Source organism: Schistocerca gregaria, chromosome 8, assembly GCF_023897955.1.
Source record: "Schistocerca gregaria isolate iqSchGreg1 chromosome 8, iqSchGreg1.2, whole genome shotgun sequence".
Lineage (NCBI taxonomy): Eukaryota > Metazoa > Arthropoda > Insecta > Orthoptera > Acrididae > Schistocerca > Schistocerca gregaria.
The window spans coordinates 31847984-31874696 of NC_064927.1; positions in this window are offsets into that span (position 1 = coordinate 31847984).

Consider the following 26713-nt stretch of genomic DNA (forward strand, 5'->3'; position numbering starts at 1 on the left):
ATCAAACAAAAAAATTACATCGGGATTGAATACAACAGTCACCATGCGCACTTTCCTTGATGGGAAAAATGTCTCAAACATTCTTCGCTTTGATCGTTCCCTTGAAGGCCAGTCGTAGTTTCCGATGCACATCTGGAGGCATTCAGTAATCTGTGGACTATCAGAGTGTTGATGAAACACAGAAATTGCATCGGGACTGAATACAACAGTCACCATGCGCACTTTCCTCCATGGGAGTAATGTCTCAAACAGTCTACTCTTTGATCGTTCTCTGGAAGACCAGTAGTAGTTTCCGAAGCAAGTCTGGAGGCATTCTGTAATCTGTGGACTATCAGAGTGTTGATGAAACACAGAAATTGCATCGGGATTGAATAAAGCCGTCACCATGCGCACTTTCCTCCATGGGGGTATTTCTCAAACAGTCGACGCTTTTATCGTTCCGTGGAAGACCAGTAGTAGTTTACGATGCACATCTGGAGACAATCAGTAATCTGTGGACTATCAGAGTGTTGATGAAAAACGGAAATTGCATCGGGATTGAATACAACAGTCACCACGCGCACTTTCCACCATGGGAGAAATGTCTCTAACAGTCTACGCTTTGATCGTTCCCTGGAAGACCAGTAGTAGTTTCCGATGCACATCTGGAGGCATTCTGTAGTCTGTGGACTATCAGACTGTTGATGAAACACAGAAATTGCATCGGGATTGAATAAAGCCGTCACCATGCGCACTTTCCTCCATGGAAGTAATGTCTCTAACAGTCTACGCTTTGATCGTTCCCTAAAAGACCAGTAGTAGTTTCCGGTGCACATCTGGAGGCATTCTGTAATCTGTGGACTATCAGAGTGTTGATGAAACACAGAAATTGCATCGGGATTGAATAAAGCCGTCACCATGCGCACTTTCCTCCATGGAAGTAATGTCTCTAACAGTCTACGCTTTGATAATTCCCTGGAAGACCAGTAGCAGTTTCTAATGCACATCTGGAGAAATTCTGTAATCTGTGGACTATCTGAGTGTTGATCAATCAAAAAAAATTACATCGGGATTGAATACAACAGTCACCATGCGCACTTTCCTTCATGGGAAAAATGTCTCAAACATTCTACGCCTTGATCGTTCCCTTGAAGGCCAGTAGTACTTTCCGATGCACATCTGTAGGCATTCAGTAATCTGTGGACTATCAGAGTGTTGATGAAACACAGAAATTGCATCGGGACTGAATACAACAGTCACCATGCGCACTTTCCTCCATGGGAGTAATGTCTCAAACAGTCTACTCTTTGATCGTTCTCTGGAAGACCAGTAGTAGTTTCCGAAGCAAGTCTGGAGGCATTCTGTAATCTGTGGACTATCAGAGTGTTGATGAAACACAGAAATTGCATCGGGATTGAATACAACAGTCACCATGCGCACTTTCCTCCATGGTGGTAATGTCTCAAACAGTCTACGTTTTGATCGTTCCTTGGAAGACCAGTAGTAGTTTACGATGCACATCTGGAGGCATTCTGTAGTCTGTGGACTATCACACTGTTGATGAAACACAGAAATTGCATCGGGATTGAATACAACAGGCACCATGCGCACTTTCCTCCATGGGAGTAATGTCTCTAACAGTCTATGCTTTGATCGTTCCCTGGAAGACCAGTAGTAGTTTCCGATGCACATCTGGAGGCATTCTGTAATCTGTGGGCTATCAGAGTGTTGATGAAACACAGAAATTGCATCGGGATTGAATACAACAGTCACCATGCGCACTTTCCTCCATGGGAGTAATGTCTCAAACAGTCTACGTTTTGATCGTTCCCTGGAAGACCAGTAGTAGTTTACGATGCACATCTGGAGGCATTCTGTAGTCTGTGGACTATCAGACTGTTGATGAAACACAGAAATTGCATCGGGATTGAATACACCAGGCACCATGCGCACTTTCCTCCATGGGAGTAATGTCTCAAACAGGCTATTCCTTGATCGTTCCCTGGAAGACCAGTAGTAGTTCCCGATGCACATCTGGAGGCAGTCTGTAATCTGTGGACTATCAGAGTATTGATGAAACACAGAAATTGCATCGGGATTGAATACAGCCGTCACCATGCGCACTTTCCTCCATGGAAGTAATGCCTTAACAGTCTATGCTTTGATGGTTCCCTGGAAGACCAGAAGTTGTTTCCGATGCACATCTGGAAGCATTCTGTAATCTGTGGACTATCAGAGTGTTGATGAAACTCAGAAAATGCATCGGGATTGAGTAAAACAGTCACCATGTGCACTTTCCTCCATGTGAGTAATTCTAATACAGGCTACGCTTTGATCGTTCTCTGGAAGACCAGTAGTAGTTTCCGAAGCAAGTCTGGAGGCATTCTGTAATCTGTGGACTATCAGAGTGTTGATGAAACACAGAAATTGCATCGGGATTGAATAAAGCCGTCACCATGCGCACTTTCCTCCATGGGGGTATTTCTCAAACAGTCGACGCTTTTATCGTTCCGTGGAAGACCAGTAGTAGTTTACGATGCACATCTGGAGACAATCAGTAATCTGTGGACTATCAGAGTGTTGATGAAAAACGGAAATTGCATCGGGATTGAATACAACAGTCACCACGCGCACTTTCCACCATGGGAGAAATGTCTCTAACAGTCTACGCTTTGATCGTTCCCTGGAAGACCAGTAGTAGTTTCCGATGCACATCTGGAGGCATTCTGTAGTCTGTGGACTATCAGACTGTTGATGAAACACAGAAATTGCATCGGGATTGAATAAAGCCGTCACCATGCGCACTTTCCTCCATGGAAGTAATGTCTCTAACAGTCTACGCTTTGATCGTTCCCTAAAAGACCAGTAGTAGTTTCCGGTGCACATCTGGAGGCATTCTGTAATCTGTGGACTATCAGAGTGTTGATGAAACACAGAAATTGCATCGGGATTGAATAAAGCCGTCACCATGCGCACTTTCCTCCATGGAAGTAATGTCTCTAACAGTCTACGCTTTGATAATTCCCTGGAAGACCAGTAGCAGTTTCTAATGCACATCTGGAGGCATTCTGTAATCTGTGGGCTATCAGAGTGTTGATGAAACACAGAAATTGCATCGGGATTGAATACAACAGTCACCATGCGCACTTTCCTCCATGGGAGTAATGTCTCAAACAGTCTACGTTTTGATTGTTCCCTGGAAGACCAGTAGTAGTTTACGATGCACATCTGGAGGCATTCTGTAGTCTGTGGACTATCAGACTGTTGATGAAACACAGAAATTGCATCGGGATTGAATACACCAGGCACCATGCGCACTTTCCTCCATGGGAGTAATGTCTCAAACAGGCTATTCCTTGATCGTTCCCTGGAAGACCAGTAGTAGTTCCCGATGCACATCTGGAGGCAGTCTGTAATCTGTGGACTATCAGAGTATTGATGAAACACAGAAATTGCATCGGGATTGAATACAGCCGTCACCATGCGCACTTTCCTCCATGGAAGTAATGCCTTAACAGTCTATGCTTTGATGGTTCCCTGGAAGACCAGAAGTTGTTTCCGATGCACATCTGGAGGCATTCTGTAATCTGTGGACTATCAGAGTGTTGATGAAACTCAGAAAATGCATCGGGATTGAGTAAAACAGTCACCATGTGCACTTTCCTCCATGTGAGTAATTCTAATACAGGCTACGCTTTGATCGTTCCCTGGAAGACCAGTAGTAGTTTCCGATGCACATCTGGAGGCATTCTGTAATCCGTGGACTATCAGAGTGTTGATGAAACACAGAAATTTCATCGGGATTGAATACAACAGTCTTCATGCGCACTTTACTCCATGGGAGTAATGTCTCAAACAGTCTACGTTTTGATCGTTCCCTGGAAGACCAGTAGTAGTTTACGATGCACATCTGGAGACAATCTGTAATCTGTGGACTATCAGAGTGTTGATGAAACACAGAAATTGCATCGGGATTGAATACAACAGTCACCACGCGCACTTTCCACCATGGGAGAAATGTCTCTAACAGTCTACGGTTTGATCGTTCCCTGGAAGACCAGTAGTAGTTTCCGATGCACATCTGGAGGCATTCTGTAATCTGTGGACTATCTGAGTGTTGATCAATCAAAAAAAATTACATCGGGATTGAATACAACAGTCACCATGCGCACTTTCCTTCATGGGAAAATTGTCTCAAACATTCTACGACTTGATCGTTCCCTTGAAGGCCAGTAGTACTTTCCGATGCACATCTGTAGGCATTCAGTAATCTGTGGACTATCAGAGTGTTGATGAAACACAGAAATTGCATCGGGACTGAATACAACAGTCACCATGCGCACTTTCCTCCATGGGAGTAATGTCTCAAACAGTCTACTCTTTGATCGTTCTCTGGAAGACCAGTAGTAGTTTCCGAAGCAAGTCTGGAGGCATTCTGTAATCTGTGGACTATCAGAGTGTTGATGAAACACAGAAATTGCATCGGGATTGAATACAACAGTCACCATGCGCACTTTCCTCCATGGTGGTAATGTCTCAAACAGTCTACGTCTTGATCGTTCCTTGGAAGACCAGTAGTAGTTTACGATGCACATCTGGAGGCATTCTGTAGTCTGTGGACTATCACACTGTTGATGAAACACAGAAATTGCATCGGGATTGAATACAACAGGCACCATGCGCACTTTCCTCCATGGGAGTAATGTCTCTAACGGTCTATGCTTTGATCGTTCCCTGGAAGACCAGTAGTAGTTTCCGATGCACATCTGGAGGCATTCTGTAATCTGTGGGCTATCAGAGTGTTGATGAAACACAGAAATTGCATCGGGATTGAATACAACAGTCACCATGCGCACTTTCCTCCATGGGAGTAATGTCTCAAACAGTCTACGTTTTGATCGTTCCCTGGAACACCAGTAGTAGTTTACGATGCACATCTGGAGGCATTCTGTAGTCTGTGGACTATCAGACTGTTGATGAAACACAGAAATTGCATCGGGATTGAATACAACAGGCACCATGCGCACTTTCCTCCATGGGAGTAATGTCTCAAACAGGCTATTCCTTGATCGTTCCCTGGAAGACCAGTAGTAGTTCCCGATGCACATCTGGAGGCAGTCTGTAATCTGTGGACTATCAGAGTATTGATGAAACACAGAAATTGCATCGGGATTGAATACAGCCGTCACCATGCGCACTTTCCTCCATGGAAGTAATGTCTCTAACAGTCTATGCTTTGATGGTTCCCTGGAAGACCAGAAGTTGTTTCCGATGCACATCTGGAGGCATTCTGTAATCTGTGGACTATCAGAGTGTTGATGAAACTCAGAAAATACATCGGGATTGAGTAAAACAGTCACCATGTGCACTTTCCTCCGTGTGAGTAATTCTAATACAGGCTACGCTTTGATCGTTCCCTTGAAGACCAGTAGTAGTTTCCGATGCACATCTGGAGGCATTCTGTAATCCGTGGACTATCAGAGTGTTGATGAAACACAGAAATTTCATCGGGATTGAATACAACAGTCTTCATGCGCACTTTACTCCATGGGAGTAATGTCTCAAACAGTCTACGTTTTGATCGTTCCCTGGAAGACCAGTAGTAGTTTACGATGCACATCTGGAGACAATCTGTAATCTGTGGACTATCAGAGTGTTGATGAAACACAGAAATTGCATCGGGATTGAATACAACAGTCACCACGCGCACTTTCCACCATGGGAGAAATGTCTCTAACAGTCTAAGGTTTGATCGTTCCCTGGAAGACCAGTAGTAGTTTCTGATGCACATCTGGAGGCATTCTGTAATCTGTGGACTATCAGAGTGTTGATGAAACACAGAAATTGCATCGGGATTGAATAAAGCCGTCACCATGCGCACTTTCCTCCATGGAAGTAATGTCTCTAACAGTCTACCCTTTGATAATTCCCTGGAAGACCAGTAGCAGTTTCTTGTGCACATCTGGAGGCATTCTGTAATCTGTGGACTATCTGAGTGTTGATCAAACAAAAAAATTACATCGGGATTGAATACAACAGTCACCATGCGCACTTTCCTTCATGGGAAAAATGTCTCAAACATTCTACGCTTTGATCGTTCCCTTGAAGGCCAGTAGTAGTTTCCGATGCACATCTGGAAGTATTCTGTAATCTCTGGCCTATCAGAGTGTTGATGAAACACAGAAATTGTATCGGGATTGAATACAACAGTCACCATGCGCACTTTCCTCCATGGGAGTAATGTCTCAAACAGTCTACGTTTTGATCGTTCCCTGGAAGACCAGTAGTAGTTTCCGATGCACATCTGGAGGCATTCTGTAATCTGTGGACTATCAGAGTGTTGATGAAACACAGAAATTGCATCGGGATTGAATAAAGCCGTCACCATGCGCACTTTCCTCCATGGAAGTAATGTCTCTAACAGTCTACCCTTTGATAATTCCCTGGAAGACCAGTAGCAGTTTCTTGTGCACATCTGGAGGCATTCTGTAATCTGTGGACTATCTGAGTGTTGATCAAACAAAAAAATTACATCGGGATTGAATACAACAGTCACCATGCGCACTTTCCTCCATGGGAGTAATGTCTCAAACAGTCTACTCTTTGATCGTTCTCTGGAAGACCAGTAGTAGTTTCCGAAGCAAGTCTGGAGGCATTCTGTAATCTGTGGACTATCAGAGTGTTGATGAAAAACGGAAATTGCATCGGGATTGAATACAACAGTCACCACGCGCACTTTCCACCATGGGAGAAATGTCTCTAACAGTCTACGCTTTGATCGTTCCCTGGAAGACCAGTAGTAGTTTCCGATGCACATCTGGAGGCATTCTGTAGTCTGTGGACTATCAGACTCTTGATGAAACACAGAAATTGCATCGGGATTGAATAAAGCCGTCACCATGCGCACTTTCCTCCATGGAAGTAATGTCTCTAACAGTCTACGCTTTGATCGTTTCCTAAAAGACCAGTAGTAGTTTCCGGTGCACATCTGGAGGCATTCTGTAATCTGTGGACTATCAGAGTGTTGATGAAACACAGAAATTGCATCGGGATTGAATAAAGCCGTCACCATGCGCACTTTCCTCCATGGAAGTGATGTCTCTAACAGTCTACGCTTTGATAATTCCCTGGAATACCAGTAGCAGTTTCTAATGCACATCTGGAGAAATTCTGTAATCTGTGGACTATCTGAGTGTTGATCAATCAAAAAAAATTACATCGGGATTGAATACAACAGTCACCATGCGCACTTTCCTTCATGGGAAAAATGTCTCAAACATTCTACGCCTTGATCGTTCCCTTGAAGGCCAGTAGTACTTTCCGATGCACATCTGTAGGCATTCAGTAATCTGTGGACTATCAGAGTGTTGATGAAACACAGAAATTGCATCGGGACTGAATACAACAGTCACCATGCGCACTTTCCTCCATGGGAGTAATGTCTCAAACAGTCTACTCTTTGATCGTTCTCTGGAAGACCAGTAGTAGTTTCCGAAGCAAGTCTGGAGGCATTCTGTAATCTGTGGACTATCAGAGTGTTGATGAAACACAGAAATTGCATCGGGATTGAATACAACAGTCACCATGCGCACTTTCCTCCATGGTGGTAATGTCTCAAACAGTCTACGTTTTGATCGTTCCTTGGAAGACCAGTAGTAGTTTACGATGCACATCTGGAGGCATTCTGTAGTCTGTGGACTATCACACTGTTGATGAAACACAGAAATTGCATCGGGATTGAATACAACAGGCACCATGCGCACTTTCCACCATGGGAGTAATGTCTCTAACAGTCTATGCTTTGATCGTTCCCTGGAAGACCAGTAGTAGTTTCCGATGCACATCTGGAGGCATTCTGTAATCTGTGGGCTATCAGAGTGTTGATGAAACACAGAAATTGCATCGGGATTGAATACAGCCGTCACCATGCGCACTTTCCTCCATGGAAGTAATGTCTCTAACAGTCTATGCTTTGATGGTTCCCTGGAAGACCAGAAGTTGTTTCCGATGCACATCTGGAGGCATTCTGTAATCTGTGGACTATCAGAGTGTTGATGAAACTCAGAAAATACATCGGGATTGAGTAAAACAGTCACCATGTGCACTTTCCTCCGTGTGAGTAATTCTAATACAGGCTACGCTTTGATCGTTCCCTGGAAGACCAGTAGTAGTTTCCGATGCACATCTGGAGGCATTCTGTAATCCGTGGACTATCAGAGTGTTGATGAAACACAGAAATTTCATCGGGATTGAATACAACAGTCTTCATGCGCACTTTACTCCATGGGAGTAATGTCTCAAACAGTCTACGTTTTGATCGTTCCCTGGAAGACCAGTAGTAGTTTACGATGCACATCTGGAGACAATCTGTAATCTGTGGACTATCAGAGTGTTGATGAAACACAGAAATTGCATCGGGATTGAATACAACAGTCACCACGCGCACTTTCCACCATGGGAGAAATGTCTCTAACAGTCTAAGGTTTGATCGTTCCCTGGAAGACCAGTAGTAGTTTCCGATGCACATCTGGAGGCATTCTGTAATCTGTGGACTATCAGAGTGTTGATGAAACACAGAAATTGCATCGGGATTGAATAAAGCCGTCACCATGCGCACTTTCCTCCATGGAAGTAATGTCTCTAACAGTCTACCCTTTGATAATTCCCTGGAAGACCAGTAGCAGTTTCTTGTGCACATCTGGAGGCATTCTGTAATCTGTGGACTATCTGAGTGTTGATCAAACAAAAAAATTACATCGGGATTGAATACAACAGTCACCATGCGCACTTTCCTTCATGGGAAAAATGTCTCAAACATTCTACGCTTTGATCGTTCCCTTGAAGGCCAGTAGTAGTTTCCGATGCACATCTGGAAGTATTCTGTAATCTCTGGCCTATCAGAGTGTTGATGAAACACAGAAATTGTATCGGGATTGAATACAACAGTCACCATGCGCACTTTCCTCCATGGGAGTAATGTCTCAAACAGTCTACGTTTTGATCGTTCCCTGGAAGACCAGTAGTAGTTTCCGATGCACATCTGGAGGCATTCTGTAATCTGTGGACTATCAGAGTGTTGATGAAACACAGAAATTGCATCGGGATTGAATAAAGCCGTCACCATGCGCACTTTCCTCCATGGAAGTAATGTCTCTAACAGTCTACCCTTTGATAATTCCCTGGAAGACCAGTAGCAGTTTCTTGTGCACATCTGGAGGCATTCTGTAATCTGTGGACTATCTGAGTGTTGATCAAACAAAAAAATTACATCGGGATTGAATACAACAGTCACCATGCGCACTTTCCTCCATGGGAGTAATGTCTCAAACAGTCTACTCTTTGATCGTTCTCTGGAAGACCAGTAGTAGTTTCCGAAGCTAGTCTGGAGGCATTCTGTAATCTGTGGACTATCAGAGTGTTGATGAAAAACGGAAATTGCATCGGGATTGAATACAACAGTCACCACGCGCACTTTCCACCATGGGAGAAATGTCTCTAACAGTCTACGCTTTGATCGTTCCCTGGAAGACCAGTAGTAGTTTCCGATGCACATCTGGAGGCATTCTGTAGTCTGTGGACTATCAGACTCTTGATGAAACACAGAAATTGCATCGGGATTGAATAAAGCCGTCACCATGCGCACTTTCCTCCATGGAAGTAATGTCACTAACAGTCTACGCTTTGATCGTTTCCTAAAAGACCAGTAGTAGTTTCCGGTGCACATCTGGAGGCATTCTGTAATCTGTGGACTATCAGAGTGTTGATGAAACACAGAAATTGCATCGGGATTGAATACAGCCGTCACCATGCGCACTTTCCTCCATGGAAGTAATGTCTCTAACAGTCTATGCTTTGATGGTTCCCTGGAAGACCAGAAGTTGTTTCCGATGCACATCTGGAGGCATTCTGTAATCTGTGGACTATCAGAGTGTTGATGAAACTCAGAAAATACATCGGGATTGAGTAAAACAGTCACCATGTGCACTTTCCTCCGTGTGAGTAATTCTAATACAGGCTACGCTTTGATCGTTCCCTGGAAGACCAGTAGTAGTTTCCGATGCACATCTGGAGGCATTCTGTAATCCGTGGACTATCAGAGTGTTGATGAAACACAGAAATTTCATCGGGATTGAATACAACAGTCTTCATGCGCACTTTACTCCATGGGAGTAATGTCTCAAACAGTCTACGTTTTGATCGTTCCCTGGAAGACCAGTAGTAGTTTACGATGCACATCTGGAGACAATCTGTAATCTGTGGACTATCAGAGTGTTGATGAAACACAGAAATTGCATCGGGATTGAATACAACAGTCACCACGCGCACTTTCCTCCATGGGAGTAATGTCTCAAACAGGCTATTCCTTGATCGTTCCCTGGAAGACCAGTAGTAGTTCCCGATGCACATCTGGAGGCAGTCTGTAATCTGTGGACTATCAGAGTATTGATGAAACACAGAAATTGCATCGGGATTGAATACAGCCGTCACCATGCGCACTTTCCTCCATGGAAGTAATGTCTCTAACAGTCTATGCTTTGATGGTTCCCTGGAAGACCAGAAGTTGTTTCCGATGCACATCTGGAGGCATTCTGTAATCTGTGGACTATCAGAGTGTTGATGAAACTCAGAAAATACATCGGGATTGAGTAAAACAGTCACCATGTGCACTTTCCTCCGTGTGAGTAATTCTAATACAGGCTACGCTTTGATCGTTCCCTGGAAGACCAGTAGTAGTTTCCGATGCACATCTGGAGGCATTCTGTAATCCGTGGACTATCAGAGTGTTGATGAAACACAGAAATTTCATCGGGATTGAATACAACAGTCTTCATGCGCACTTTACTCCATGGGAGTAATGTCTCAAACAGTCTACGTTTTGATCGTTCCCTGGAAGACCAGTAGTAGTTTACGATGCACATCTGGAGACAATCTGTAATCTGTGGACTATCAGAGTGTTGATGAAACACAGAAATTGCATCGGGATTGAATACAACAGTCACCACGCGCACTTTCCACCATGGGAGAAATGTCTCTAACAGTCTAAGGTTTGATCGTTCCCTGGAAGACCAGTAGTAGTTTCCGATGCACATCTGGAGGCATTCTGTAATCTGTGGACTATCAGAGTGTTGATGAAACACAGAAATTGCATCGGGATTGAATAAAGCCGTCACCATGCGCACTTTCCTCCATGGAAGTAATGTCTCTAACAGTCTACCCTTTGATAATTCCCTGGAAGACCAGTAGCAGTTTCTTGTGCACATCTGGAGGCATTCTGTAATCTGTGTACTATCTGAGTGTTGATCAAACAAAAAAATTACATCGGGATTGAATACAACAGTCACCATGCGCACTTTCCTTCATGGGAAAAATGTCTCAAACATTCTACGCTTTGATCGTTCCCTTGAAGGCCAGTAGTAGTTTCCGATGCACATCTGGAAGTATTCTGTAATCTCTGGCCTATCAGAGTGTTGATGAAACACAGAAATTGTATCGGGATTGAATACAACAGTCACCATGCGCACTTTCCTCCATGGGAGTAATGTCTCAAACAGTCTACGTTTTGATCGTTCCCTGGAAGACCAGTAGTAGTTTCCGATGCACATCTGGAGGCATTCTGTAATCTGTGGACTATCAGAGTGTTGATGAAACACAGAAATTGCATCGGGATTGAATAAAGCCGTCACCATGCGCACTTTCCTCCATGGAAGTAATGTCTCTAACAGTCTACCCTTTGATAATTCCCTGGAAGACCAGTAGCAGTTTCTTGTGCACATCTGGAGGCATTCTGTAATCTGTGGACTATCTGAGTGTTGATCAAACAAAAAAATTACATCGGGATTGAATACAACAGTCACCATGCGCACTTTCCTCCATGGGAGTAATGTCTCAAACAGGCTATTCCTTGATCGTTCCCTGGAAGACCAGTAGTAGTTTCCGATGCACATCTGGAGGCATTCTGTAATCCGTGGACTATCAGAGTGTTGATGAAACACAGAAATTTCATCGGGATTGAATACAACAGTCACCATGCGCACTTTCCTCCATGGGAGTAATGTCTCAAACAGTCTACTCTTTGATCGTTCTCTGGAAGACCAGTAGTAGTTTCCGAAGCTAGTCTGGAGGCATTCTGTAATCTGTGGACTATCAGAGTGTTGATGAAAAACGGAAATTGCATCGGGATTGAATACAACAGTCACCACGCGCACTTTCCACCATGGGAGAAATGTCTCTAACAGTCTACGCTTTGATCGTTCCCTGGAAGACCAGTAGTAGTTTCCGATGCACATCTGGAGGCATTCTGTAGTCTGTGGACTATCAGACTCTTGATGAAACACAGAAATTGCATCGGGATTGAATAAAGCCGTCACCATGCGCACTTTCCTCCATGGAAGTAATGTCTCTAACAGTCTACGCTTTGATCGTTTCCTAAAAGACCAGTAGTAGTTTCCGGTGCACATCTGGAGGCATTCTGTAATCTGTGGACTATCAGAGTGTTGATGAAACACAGAAATTGCATCGGGATTGAATAAAGCCGTCACCATGCGCACTTTCCTCCATGGAAGTGATGTCTCTAACAGTCTACGCTTTGATAATTCCCTGGAATACCAGTAGCAGTTTCTAATGCACATCTGGAGAAATTCTGTAATCTGTGGACTATCTGAGTGTTGATCAATCAAAAAAAATTACATCGGGATTGAATACAACAGTCACCATGCGCACTTTCCTTCATGGGAAAAATGTCTCAAACATTCTACGCCTTGATCGTTCCCTTGAAGGCCAGTAGTACTTTCCGACGCACATCTGTAGGCATTCAGTAATCTGTGGACTATCAGAGTGTTGATGAAACACAGAAATTGCATCGGGACTGAATACAACAGTCACCATGCGCACTTTCCTCCATGGGAGTAATGTCTCAAACAGTCTACTCTTTGATCGTTCTCTGGAAGACCAGTAGTAGTTTCCGAAGCAAGTCTGGAGGCATTCTGTAATCTGTGGACTATCAGAGTGTTGATGAAACACAGAAATTGCATCGGGATTGAATACAACAGTCACCATGCGCACTTTCCTCCATGGTGGTAATGTCTCAAACAGTCTACGTTTTGATCGTTCCTTGGAAGACCAGTAGTAGTTTACGATGCACATCTGGAGGCATTCTGTAGTCTGTGGACTATCACACTGTTGATGAAACACAGAAATTGCATCGGGATTGAATACAACAGGCACCATGCGCACTTTCCTCCATGGGAGTAATGTCTCTAACAGTCTATGCTTTGATCGTTCCCTGGAAGACCAGTAGTAGTTTCCGATGCACATCTGGAGGCATTCTGTAATCTGTGGGCTATCAGAGTGTTGATGAAACACAGAAATTGCATCGGGATTGAATACAACAGTCACCATGCGCACTTTCCTCCATGGGAGTAATGTCTCAAACAGTCTACGCTTTGATCGTTCCCTGGAAGACCAGTAGTAGTTTCCGATGCACATCTGGAGGCATTCTGTAGTCTGTGGACTATCAGACTGTTGATGAAACACAGAAATTGCATCGGGATTGAATACACCAGGCACCATGCGCACTTTCCTCCATGGGAGTAATGTCTCAAACAGGCTATTCCTTGATCGTTCCCTGGAAGACCAGTAGTAGTTCCCGATGCACATCTGGAGGCAGTCTGTAATCTGTGGACTATCAGAGTATTGATGAAACACAGAAATTGCATCGGGATTGAATACAGCAGTCACCATGCGCACTTTCCTCCATGGAAGTAATGCCTTAACAATCTATGCTTTGATGGTTCCCTGGAAGACCAGAAGTTGTTTCCGATGCACATCTGGAGGCATTCTGTAATCTGTGGACTATCAGAGTGTTGATGAAACTCAGAAAATGCATCGGGATTGAGTAAAACAGTCACCATGTGCACTTTCCTCCATGTGAGTAATTCTAATACAGGCTACGCTTTGATCGTTCTCTGGAAGACCAGTAGTAGTTTCCGAAGCAAGTCTGGAGGCATTCTGTAATCTGTGGACTATCAGAGTGTTGATGAAACACAGAAATTGCATCGGGATTGAATAAAGCCGTCACCATGCGCACTTTCCTCCATGGGGGTATTTCTCAAACAGTCGACGCTTTTATCGTTTCGTGGAAGACCAGTAGTAGTTTACGATGCACATCTGGAGACAATCAGTAATCTGTGGACTATCAGAGTGTTGATGAAAAACGGAAATTGCATCGGGATTGAATACAACAGTCACCACGCGCACTTTCCACCATGGGAGAAATGTCTCTAACAGTCTACGCTTTGATCGTTCCCTGGAAGACCAGTAGTAGTTTCCGATGCACATCTGGAGGCATTCTGTAGTCTGTGGACTATCAGACTGTTGATGAAACACAGAAATTGCATCGTGATTGAATAAAGCCGTCACCATGCGCACTTTCCTCCATGGAAGTAATGTCTCTAACAGTCTACGCTTTGATCGTTCCCTAAAAGACCAGTAGTAGTTTCCGGTGCACATCTGGAGGCATTCTGTAATCTGTGGACTATCAGAGTGTTGATGAAACACAGAAATTGCATCGGGATTGAATAAAGCCGTCACCATGCGCACTTTCCTCCATGGAAGTAATGTCTCTAACAGTCTACGCTTTGATAATTCCCTGGAAGACCAGTAGCAGTTTCTAATGCACATCTGGAGAAATTCTGTAATCTGTGGACTATCTGAGTGTTGATCAATCAAAAAAAATTACATCGGGATTGAATACAACAGTCACCATGCGCACTTTCCTTCATGGGAAAAATGTCTCAAACATTCTACGCCTTGATCGTTCCCTTGAAGGCCAGTAGTACATTCCGATGCACATCTGTAGGCATTCAGTAATCTGTGGACTATCAGAGTGTTGATGAAACACAGAAATTGCATCGGGACTGAATACAACAGTCACCATGCGCACTTTCCTCCATGGGAGTAATGTCTCAAACAGTCTACTCTTTGATCGTTCTCTGGAAGACCAGTAGTAGTTTCCGAAGCAAGTCTGGAGGCATTCTGTAATCTGTGGACTATCAGAGTGTTGATGAAACACAGAAATTGCATCGGGATTGAATACAACAGTCACCATGCGCACTTTCCTCCATGGTGGTAATGTCTCAAACAGTCTACGTTTTGATCGTTCCTTGGAAGACCAGTAGTAGTTTACGATGCACATCTGGAGGCATTCTGTAGTCTGTGGACTATCACACTGTTGATGAAACACAGAAATTGCATCGGGATTGAATACAACAGGCACCATGCGCACTTTCCTCCATGGGAGTAATGTCTCTAACAGTCTATGCTTTGATCGTTCCCTGGAAGACCAGTAGTAGTTTCCGATGCACATCTGGAGGCATTCTGTAATCTGTGGGCTATCAGAGTGTTGATGAAACACAGAAATTGCATCGGGATTGAATACAACAGTCACCATGCGCACTTTCCTCCATGGGAGTAATGTCTCAAACAGTCTACGTTTTGATTGTTCCCTGGAAGACCAGTAGTAGTTTACGATGCACATCTGGAGGCATTCTGTAGTCTGTTGACTATCAGACTGTTGATGAAACACAGAAATTGCATCGGGATTGAATACACCAGGCACCATGCGCACTTTCCTCCATGGGAGTAATGTCTCAAACAGGCTATTCCTTGATCGTTCCCTGGAAGACCAGTAGTAGTTCCCGATGCACATCTGGAGGCAGTCTGTAATCTGTGGACTATCAGAGTATTGATGAAACACAGAAATTGCATCGGGATTGAATACAGCCGTCACCATGCGCACTTTCCTCCATGGAAGTAATGTCACTAACAGTCTATGCTTTGATGGTTCCCTGGAAGACCAGAAGTTGTTTCCGATGCACATCTGGAGGCATTCTGTAATCTGTGGACTATCAGAGTGTTGATGAAACTCAGAAAATGCATCGGGATTGAGTAAAACAGTCACCATGTGCACTTTCCTCCATGTGAGTAATTCTAATACAGGCTACGCTTTGATCGTTCCCTGGAAGACCAGTAGTAGTTTCCGATGCACATCTGGAGGCATTCTGTAATCCGTGGACTATCAGAGTGTTGATGAAACACAGAAATTTCATCGGGATTGAATACAACAGTCTTCATGCGCACTTTACTCCATGGGAGTAATGTCTCAAACAGTCTACGTTTTGATCGTTCCCTGGAAGACCAGTAGTAGTTTACGATGCACATCTGGAGACAATCTGTAATCTGTGGACTATCAGAGTGTTGATGAAACACAGAAATTGCATCGGGATTGAATACAACAGTCACCACGCGCACTTTCCACCATGGGAGAAATGTCTCTAACAGTCTACGGTTTGATCGTTCCCTGGAAGACCAGTAGTAGTTTCCGATGCACATCTGGAGGCATTCTGTAATCTGTGGACTATCAGAGTGTTGATGAAACACAGAAATTGCATCGGGATTGAATAAAGCCGTCACCATGCGCACTTTCCTCCATGGAAGTAATGTCTCTAACAGTCTACCCTTTGATAATTCCCTGGAAGACCAGTAGCAGTTTCTTGTGCACATCTGGAGGCATTCTGTAATCTGTGGACTATCTGAGTGTTGATCAATCAAAAAAAATTACATCGGGATTGAATACAACAGTCACCATGCGCACTTTCCTTCATGGGAAAAATGTCTCAAACATTCTACGCCTTGATCGTTCCCTTGAAGGCCAGTAGTACTTTCCGATGCACATCTGTAGGCATTCAGTAATCTGTGGACTATCAGAGTGTTGATGAAACACAGAAATTGCATCAAGACTGAATACAACAGTCACCATGCGCACTTTCCTCCATGGGAGTAATGTCTCAAACAGTCTACTCTTTGATCGTTCTCTGGAAGACCAGTAGTAGTTTCCGAAGCAAGTCTGGAGGCATTCTGTAATCTGTGGTCTATCAGAGTGTTGATGAAACACAGAAATTGCATCGGGATTGAATACAACAGTCACCATGCGCACTTTCCTCCATGGTGGTAATGTCTCAAACAGTCTACGTTTTGATCGTTCCTTGGAAGACCAGTAGTAGTTTACGATGCACATCTGGAGGCATTCTGTAGTCTGTGGACTATCACACTGTTGATGAAACACAGAAATTGCATCGGGATTGAATACAACAGGCACCATGCGTACTTTCCTCCATGGGAGTAATGTCTCTAACAGTCTATGCTTTGATCGTTCCCTGGAAGACCAGTAGTAGTTTCCGATGCACATCTGGAGGCATTCTGTAATCTGTGGGCTATCAGAGTGTTGATGAAACACAGAAATTGCATCGGGATTGAATACAACAGTCACCATGCGCACTTTCCTCCATGGGAGTAATGTCTCAAACAGTCTACGTTTTGATCGTTCCCTGGAAGACCAGTAGTAGTTTACGATGCACATCTGGAGGCATTCTGTAGTCTGTGGACTATCAGACTGTTGATGAAACACAGAAATTGCATCGGGATTGAATCCAACAGGCACCATGCGCACTTTCCTCCATGGGAGTAATGTCTCAAACAGGCTATTCCTTGATCGTTCCCTGGAAGACCAGTAGTAGTTCCCGATGCACATCTGGAGGCAGTCTGTAATCTGTGGACTATTAGAGTATTGATGAAACACAGAAATTGCATCGGGATTGAATACAGCCGTCACCATGCGCACTTTCCTCCATGGAAGTAATGTCTCTAACAGTCTATGCTTTGATGGTTCCCTGGAAGACCAGAAGTTGTTTCCGATGCACATCTGGAGGCATTCTGTAATCTGTGGACTATCAGAGTGTTGATGAAACTCAGAAAATGCATCGGGATTGAGTAAAACTGTCACCATGTGCACTTTCCTCCATGTGAGTAATTCTAATACAGGCTACGCTTTGATCGTTCCCTGGAAGACCAGTAGTAGTTTCCGATGCACATCTGGGGGCATTCTGTAATCCGTGGACTATCAGAGTGTTGATGAAACACAGAAATTTCATCGGGATTGAATACAACAGTCTTCATGCGCACTTTACTCCATGGAAGTAATGTCTCAAACAGTCTACGTTTTGATCGTTCCCTGGAAGACCAGTAGTAGTTTACGATGCACATCTGGAGACAATCTGTAATCTGTGGACTATCAGAGTGTTGATGAAACACAGAAATTGCATCGGGATTGAATACAACAGTCACCACGCGCACTTTCCACCATGGGAGAAATGTCTCTAACAGTCTACGGTTTGATCGTTCCCTGGAAGACCAGTAGTAGTTTCCGATGCACATCTGGAGGCATTCTGTAATCTGTGGACTATCAGAGTGTTGATGAAACACAGAAATTGCATCGGGATTGAATAAAGCCGTCACCATGCGCACTTTCCTCCATGGAAGTAATGTCTCTAACAGTCTACCCTTTGATAATTCCCTGGAAGACCAGTAGCAGTTTCTTGTGCACATCTGGAGGCATTCTGTAATCTGTGGACTATCTGAGTGTTGATCAAACAAAAAAATTACATCGGGATTGAATACAACAGTCACCATGCGCACTTTCCTCCATGGGAGTAATGTCTCAAACAGGCTATTCCTTGATCGTTCCCTGGAAGACCAGTAGTAGTTTCCGATGCACATCTGGAGGCATTCTGTAATCCGTGGACTATCAGAGTGTTGATGAAACACAGAAATTTCATCGGGATTGAATACAACAGTCACCATGCGCACTTTCCTCCATGGGAGTAATGTCTCAAACAGTCTACTCTTTGATCGTTCTCTGGAAGACCAGTAGTAGTTTCCGAAGCTAGTCTGGAGGCATTCTGTAATCTGTGGACTATCAGAGTGTTGATGAAAAACGGAAATTGCATCGGGATTGAATACAACAGTCACCACGCGCACTTTCCACCATGGGAGAAATGTCTCTAACAGTCTACGCTTTGATCGTTCCCTGGAAGACCAGTAGTAGTTTCCGATGCACATCTGGAGGCATTCTGTAGTCTGTGGACTATCAGACTCTTGATGAAACACAGAAATTGCATCGGGATTGAATAAAGCCGTCACCATGCGCACTTTCCTCCATGGAAGTAATGTCTCTAACAGTCTACGCTTTGATCGTTTCCTAAAAGACCAGTAGTAGTTTCCGGTGCACATCTGGAGGCATTCTGTAATCTGTGGACTATCAGAGTGTTGATGAAACACAGAAATTGCATCGGGATTGAATAAAGCCGTCACCATGCGCACTTTCCTCCATGGAAGTGATGTCTCTAACAGTCTACGCTTTGATAATTCCCTGGAATACCAGTAGCAGTTTCTAATGCACATCTGGAGAAATTCTGTAATCTGTGGACTATCTGAGTGTTGATCAATCAAAAAAAATTACATCGGGATTGAATACAACAGTCACCATGCGCACTTTCCTTCATGGGAAAAATGTCTCAAACATTCTACGCCTTGATCGTTCCCTTGAAGGCCAGTAGTACTTTCCGACGCACATCTGTAGGCATTCAGTAATCTGTGGACTATCAGAGTGTTGATGAAACACAGAAATTGCATCGGGACTGAATACAACAGTCACCATGCGCACTTTCCTCCATGGGAGTAATGTCTCAAACAGTCTACTCTTTGATCGTTCTCTGGAAGACCAGTAGTAGTTTCCGAAGCAAGTCTGGAGGCATTCTGTAATCTGTGGACTATCAGAGTGTTGATGAAACACAGAAATTGCATCGGGATTGAATACAACAGTCACCATGCGCACTTTCCTCCATGGTGGTAATGTCTCAAACAGTCTACGTTTTGATCGTTCCTTGGAAGACCAGTAGTAGTTTACGATGCACATCTGGAGGCATTCTGTAGTCTGTGGACTATCACACTGTTGATGAAACACAGAAATTGCATCGGGATTGAATACAACAGGCACCATGCGCACTTTCCTCCATGGGAGTAATGTCTCTAACAGTCTATGCTTTGATCGTTCCCTGGAAGACCAGTAGTAGTTTCCGATGCACATCTGGAGGCATTCTGTAATCTGTGGGCTATCAGAGTGTTGATGAAACACAGAAATTGCATCGGGATTGAATACAACAGTCACCATGCGCACTTTCCTCCATGGGAGTAATGTCTCAAACAGTCTACGTTTTGATCGTTCCCTGGAAGACCAGTAGTAGTTTCCGATGCACATCTGGAGGCATTCTGTAGTCTGTGGACTATCAGACTGTTGATGAAACACAGAAATTGCATCGGGATTGAATACACCAGGCACCATGCGCACTTTCCTCCATGGGAGTAATGTCTCAAACAGGCTATTCCTTGATCGTTCCCTGGAAGACCAGTAGTAGTTCCCGATGCACATCTGGAGGCAGTCTGTAATCTGTGGACTATCAGAGTATTGATGAAACACAGAAATTGCATCGGGATTGAATACAGCAGTCACCATGCGCACTTTCCTCCATGGAAGTAATGCCTTAACAATCTATGCTTTGATGGTTCCCTGGAAGACCAGAAGTTGTTTCCGATGCACATCTGGAGGCATTCTGTAATCTGTGGACTATCAGAGTGTTGATGAAACTCAGAAAATGCATCGGGATTGAGTAAAACAGTCACCATGTGCACTTTCCTCCATGTGAGTAATTCTAATACAGGCTACGCTTTGATCGTTCTCTGGAAGACCAGTAGTAGTTTCCGAAGCAAGTCTGGAGGCATTCTGTAATCTGTGGACTATCAGAGTGTTGATGAAACACAGAAATTGCATCGGGATTGAATAAAGCCGTCACCATGCGCACTTTCCTCCATGGGAGTATTTCTCAAACAGTCGACGCTTTTATCGTTCCGTGGAAGACCAGTAGTAGTTTACGATGCACATCTGGAGACAATCAGTAATCTGTGGACTATCAGAGTGTTGATGAAAAACGGAAATTGCATCGGGATTGAATACAACAGTCACCACGCGCACTTTCCACCATGGGAGAAATGTCTCTAACAGTCTACGCTTTGATCGTTCCCTGGAAGACCAGTAGTAGTTTCCGATGCACATCTGGAGGCATTCTGTAGTCTGTGGACTATCAGACTGTTGATGAAACACAGAAATTGCATCGTGATTGAATAAAGCCGTCACCATGCGCACTTTCCTCCATGGAAGTAATGTCTCTAACAGTCTACGCTTTGATCGTTCCCTAAAAGACCAGTAGTACTTTCCGGTGCACATCTGGAGGCATTCTGTAATCTGTGGACTATCAGAGTGTTGATGAAACACAGAAATTGCATCGGGATTGAATAAAGCCGTCACCATGCGCACTTTCCTCCATGGAAGTAATGTCTCTAACAGTCTACGCTTTGATAATTCCCTGGAAGACCAGTAGCAGTTTCTAATGCACATCTGGAGAAATTCTGTAATCTGTGGACTATCTGAGTGTTGATCAATCAAAAAAAATTACATCGGGATTGAATACAACAGTCACCATGCGCACTTTCCTTCATGGGAAAAATGTCTCAAACATTCTACGCCTTGATCGTTCCCTTGAAGGCCAGTAGTACATTCCGATGCACATCTGTAGGCATTCAGTAATCTGTGGACTATCAGAGTGTTGATGAAACACAGAAATTGCATCGGGACTGAATACAACAGTCACCATGCGCACTTTCCTCCATGGGAGTAATGTCTCAAACAGTCTACTCTTTGATCGTTCTCTGGAAGACCAGTAGTAGTTTCCGAAGCAAGTCTGGAGGCATTCTGTAATCTGTGGACTATCAGAGTGTTGATGAAACACAGAAATTGCATCGGGATTGAATACAACAGTCACCATGCGCACTTTCCTCCATGGTGGTAATGTCTCAAACAGTCTACGTTTTGATCGTTCCTTGGAAGACCAGTAGTAGTTTACGATGCACATCTGGAGGCATTCTGTAGTCTGTGGACTATCACACTGTTGATGAAACACAGAAATTGCATCGGGATTGAATACAACAGGCACCATGCGCACTTTCCTCCATGGGAGTAATGTCTCTAACAGTCTATGCTTTGATCGTTCCCTGGAAGACCAGTAGTAGTTTCCGATGCACATCTGGAGGCATTCTGTAATCTGTGGGCTATCAGAGTGTTGATGAAACACAGAAATTGCATCGGGATTGAATACAACAGTCACCATGCGCACTTTCCTCCATGGGAGTAATGTCTCAAACAGTCTACGTTTTGATTGTTCCCTGGAAGACCAGTAGTAGTTTACGATGCACATCTGGAGGCATTCTGTAGTCTGTTGACTATCAGACTGTTGATGAAACACAGAAATTGCATCGGGATTGAATACACCAGGCACCATGCGCACTTTCCTCCATGGGAGTAATGTCTCAAACAGGCTATTCCTTGATCGTTCCCTGGAAGACCAGTAGTAGTTCCCGATGCACATCTGGAGGCAGTCTGTAATCTGTGGACTATCAGAGTATTGATGAAACACAGAAATTGCATCGGGATTGAATACAGCCGTCACCATGCGCACTTTCCTCCATGGAAGTAATGTCACTAACAGTCTATGCTTTGATGGTTCCCTGGAAGACCAGAAGTTGTTTCCGATGCACATCTGGAGGCATTCTGTAATCTGTGGACTATCAGAGTGTTGATGAAACTCAGAAAATGCATCGGGATTGAGTAAAACAGTCACCATGTGCACTTTCCTCCATGTGAGTAATTCTAATACAGGCTACGCTTTGATCGTTCCCTGGAAGACCAGTAGTAGTTTCCGATGCACATCTGGAAGCATTCTGTAATCCGTGGACTATCAGAGTGTTGATGAAACACAGAAATTTCATCGGGATTGAATACAACAGTCTTCATGCGCACTTTACTCCATGGGAGTAATGTCTCAAACAGTCTACGTTTTGATCGTTCCCTGGAAGACCAGTAGTAGTTTACGATGCACATCTGGAGACAATCTGTAATCTGTGGACTATCAGAGTGTTGATGAAACACAGAAATTGCATCGGGATTGAATACAACAGTCACCACGCGCACTTTCCACCATGGGAGAAATGTCTCTAACAGTCTACGGTTTGATCGTTCCCTGGAAGACCAGTAGTAGTTTCCGATGCACATCTGGAGGCATTCTGTAATCTGTGGACTATCAGAGTGTTGATGAAACACAGAAATTGCATCGGGATTGAATAAAGCCGTCACCATGCGCACTTTCCTCCATGGAAGTAATGTCTCTAACAGTCTACCCTTTGATAATTCCCTGGAAGACCAGTAGCAGTTTCTTGTGCACATCTGGAGGCATTCTGTAATCTGTGGACTATCTGAGTGTTGATCAATCAAAAAAAATTACATCGGGATTGAATACAACAGTCACCATGCGCACTTTCCTTCATGGGAAAAATGTCTCAAACATTCTACGCCTTGATCGTTCCCTTGAAGGCCAGTAGTACTTTCCGATGCACATCTGTAGGCATTCAGTAATCTGTGGACTATCAGAGTGTTGATGAAACACAGAAATTGCATCAAGACTGAATACAACAGTCACCATGCGCACTTTCCTCCATGGGAGTAATGTCTCAAACAGTCTACTCTTTGATCGTTCTCTGGAAGACCAGTAGTAGTTTCCGAAGCAAGTCTGGAGGCATTCTGTAATCTGTGGTCTATCAGAGTGTTGATGAAACACAGAAATTGCATCGGGATTGAATACAACAGTCACCATGCGCACTTTCCTCCATGGTGGTAATGTCTCAAACAGTCTACGTTTTGATCGTTCCTTGGAAGACCAGTAGTAGTTTACGATGCACATCTGGAGGCATTCTGTAGTCTGTGGACTATCACACTGTTGATGAAACACAGAAATTGCATCGGGATTGAATACAACAGGCACCATGCGTACTTTCCTCCATGGGAGTAATGTCTCTAACAGTCTATGCTTTGATCGTTCCCTGGAAGACCAGTAGTAGTTTCCGATGCACATCTGGAGGCATTCTGTAATCTGTGGGCTATCAGAGTGTTGATGAAACACAGAAATTGCATCGGGATTGAATACAACAGTCACCATGCGCACTTTCCTCCATGGGAGTAATGTCTCAAACAGTCTACGTTTTGATCGTTCCCTGGAAGACCAGTAGTAGTTTACGATGCACATCTGGAGGCATTCTGTAGTCTGTGGACTATCAGACTGTTGATGAAACACAGAAATTGCATCGGGATTGAATCCAACAGGCACCATGCGCACTTTCCTCCATGGGAGTAATGTCTCAAACAGGCTATTCCTTGATCGTTCCCTGGAAGACCAGTAGTAGTTCCCGATGCACATCTGGAGGCAGTCTGTAATCTGTGGACTATTAGAGTATTGATGAAACACAGAAATTGCATCGGGATTGAATACAGCCGTCACCATGCGCACTTTCCTCCATGGAAGTAATGTCTCTAACAGTCTATGCTTTGATGGTTCCCTGGAAGACCAGAAGTTGTTTCCGATGCACATCTGGAGGCATTCTGTAATCTGTGGACTATCAGAGTGTTGATGAAACTCAGAAAATGCATCGGGATTGAGTAAAACTGTCACCATGTGCACTTTCCTCCATGTGAGTAATTCTAATACAGGCTACGCTTTGATCGTTCCCTGGAAGACCAGTAGTAGTTTCCGATGCACATCTGGGGGCATTCTGTAATCCGTGGACTATCAGAGTGTTGATGAAACACAGAAATTTCATCGGGATTGAATACAACAGTCTTCATGCGCACTTTACTCCATGGAAGTAATGTCTCAAACAGTCTACGTTTTGATCGTTCCCTGGAAGACCAGTAGTAGTTTACGATGCACATCTGGAGACAATCTGTAATCTGTGGACTATCAGAGTGTTGATGAAACACAGAAATTGCATCGGGATTGAATACAACAGTCACCACGCGCACTTTCCACCATGGGAGAAATGTCTCTAACAGTCTACGGTTTGATCGTTCCCTGGAAGACCAGTAGTAGTTTCCGATGCACATCTGGAGGCATTCTGTAATCTGTGGACTATCAGAGTGTTGATGAAACACAGAAATTGCATCGGGATTGAATAAAGCCGTCACCATGCGCACTTTCCTCCATGGAAGTAATGTCTCTAACAGTCTACCCTTTGATAATTCCGTGGAAGACCAGTAGCAGTTTCTTGTGCACATCTGGAGGCATTCTGTAATCTGTGGACTATCTGAGTGTTGATCAAACAAAAAAATTACATCGGGATTGAATACAACAGTCACCATGCGCACTTTCCTTCATGGGAAAAATGTCTCAAACATTCTACGCTTTGATCGTTCCCTTGAAGGCCAGTAGTAGTTTCCGATGCACATCTGGAAGTATTCTGTAATCTCTGGCCTATCAGAGTGTTGATGAAACACAGAAATTGTATCGGGATTGAATACAACAGTCACCATGCGCACTTTCCTCCGTGGGAGTAATGTCTCAAACAGTCTACGTTTTGATCGTTCCCTGGAAGACCAGTAGTAGTTTCCGATGCACATCTGGAGGCATTCTGTAATCTGTGGACTATCAGAGTGTTGATGAAACACAGAAATTGCATCGGGATTGAATAAAGCCGTCACCATGCGCACTTTCCTCCATGGAAGTAATGTCTCTAACAGTCTACCCTTTGATAATTCCCTGGAAGACCAGTAGCAGTTTCTTGTGCACATCTGGAGGCATTCTGTAATCTGTGGACTATCTGAGTGTTGATCAAACAAAAAAATTACATCGGGATTGAATACAACAGTCACCATGCGCACTTTCCTTCATGGGAAAAATGTCTCAAACATTCTACGCTTGGATCGTTCCCTTGAAGGCCAGTAGTAGTTTCCGATGCACATCTGGAAGTATTCTGTAATCTCTGGCCTATCAGAGTGTTGATGAAACACAGAAATTGTATCGGGATTGAATACAACAGTCACCATGCGCACTTTCCTTCATTGGAAAAATGTCTCAAACATTCTACGCCTTGATCGTTCCCTTGAAGGCCAGTAGTACATTCCGATGCACATCTGTAGGCATTCAGTAATCTGTGGACTATCAGAGTGTTGATGAAACACAGAAATTGCATCGGGACTGAATACAACAGTCACCATGCGCACTTTCCTCCATGGGAGTAATGTCTCAAACAGTCTACTCTTTGATCGTTCTCTGGAAGACCAGTAGTAGTTTCCGAAGCAAGTCTGGAGGCATTCTGTAATCTGTGGACTATCAGAGTGTTGATGAAACACAGAAATTGCATCGGGATTGAATACAACAGTCACCATGCGCACTTTCCTCCATGGTGGTAATGTCTCAAACAGTCTACGTTTTGATCGTTCCTTGGAAGACCAGTAGTAGTTTACGATGCACATCTGGAGGCATTCTGTAGTCTGTGGACTATCACACTGTTGATGAAACACAGAAATTGCATCGGGATTGAATACAACAGGCACCATGCGCACTTTCCTCCATGGGAGTAATGTCTCTAACAGTCTATGCTTTGATCGTTCCCTGGAAGACCAGTAGTAGTTTCCGATGCACATCTGGAGGCATTCTGTAATCTGTGGGCTATCAGAGTGTTGATGAAACACAGAAATTGCATCGGGATTGAATACAACAGTCACCATGCGCACTTTCCTCCATGGGAGTAATGTCTCAAACAGTCTACGTTTTGATTGTTCCCTGGAAGACCAGTAGTAGTTTACGATGCACATCTGGAGGCATTCTGTAGTCTGTGGACTATCAGACTGTTGATGAAACACAGAAATTGCATCGGGATTGAATACACCAGGCACCATGCG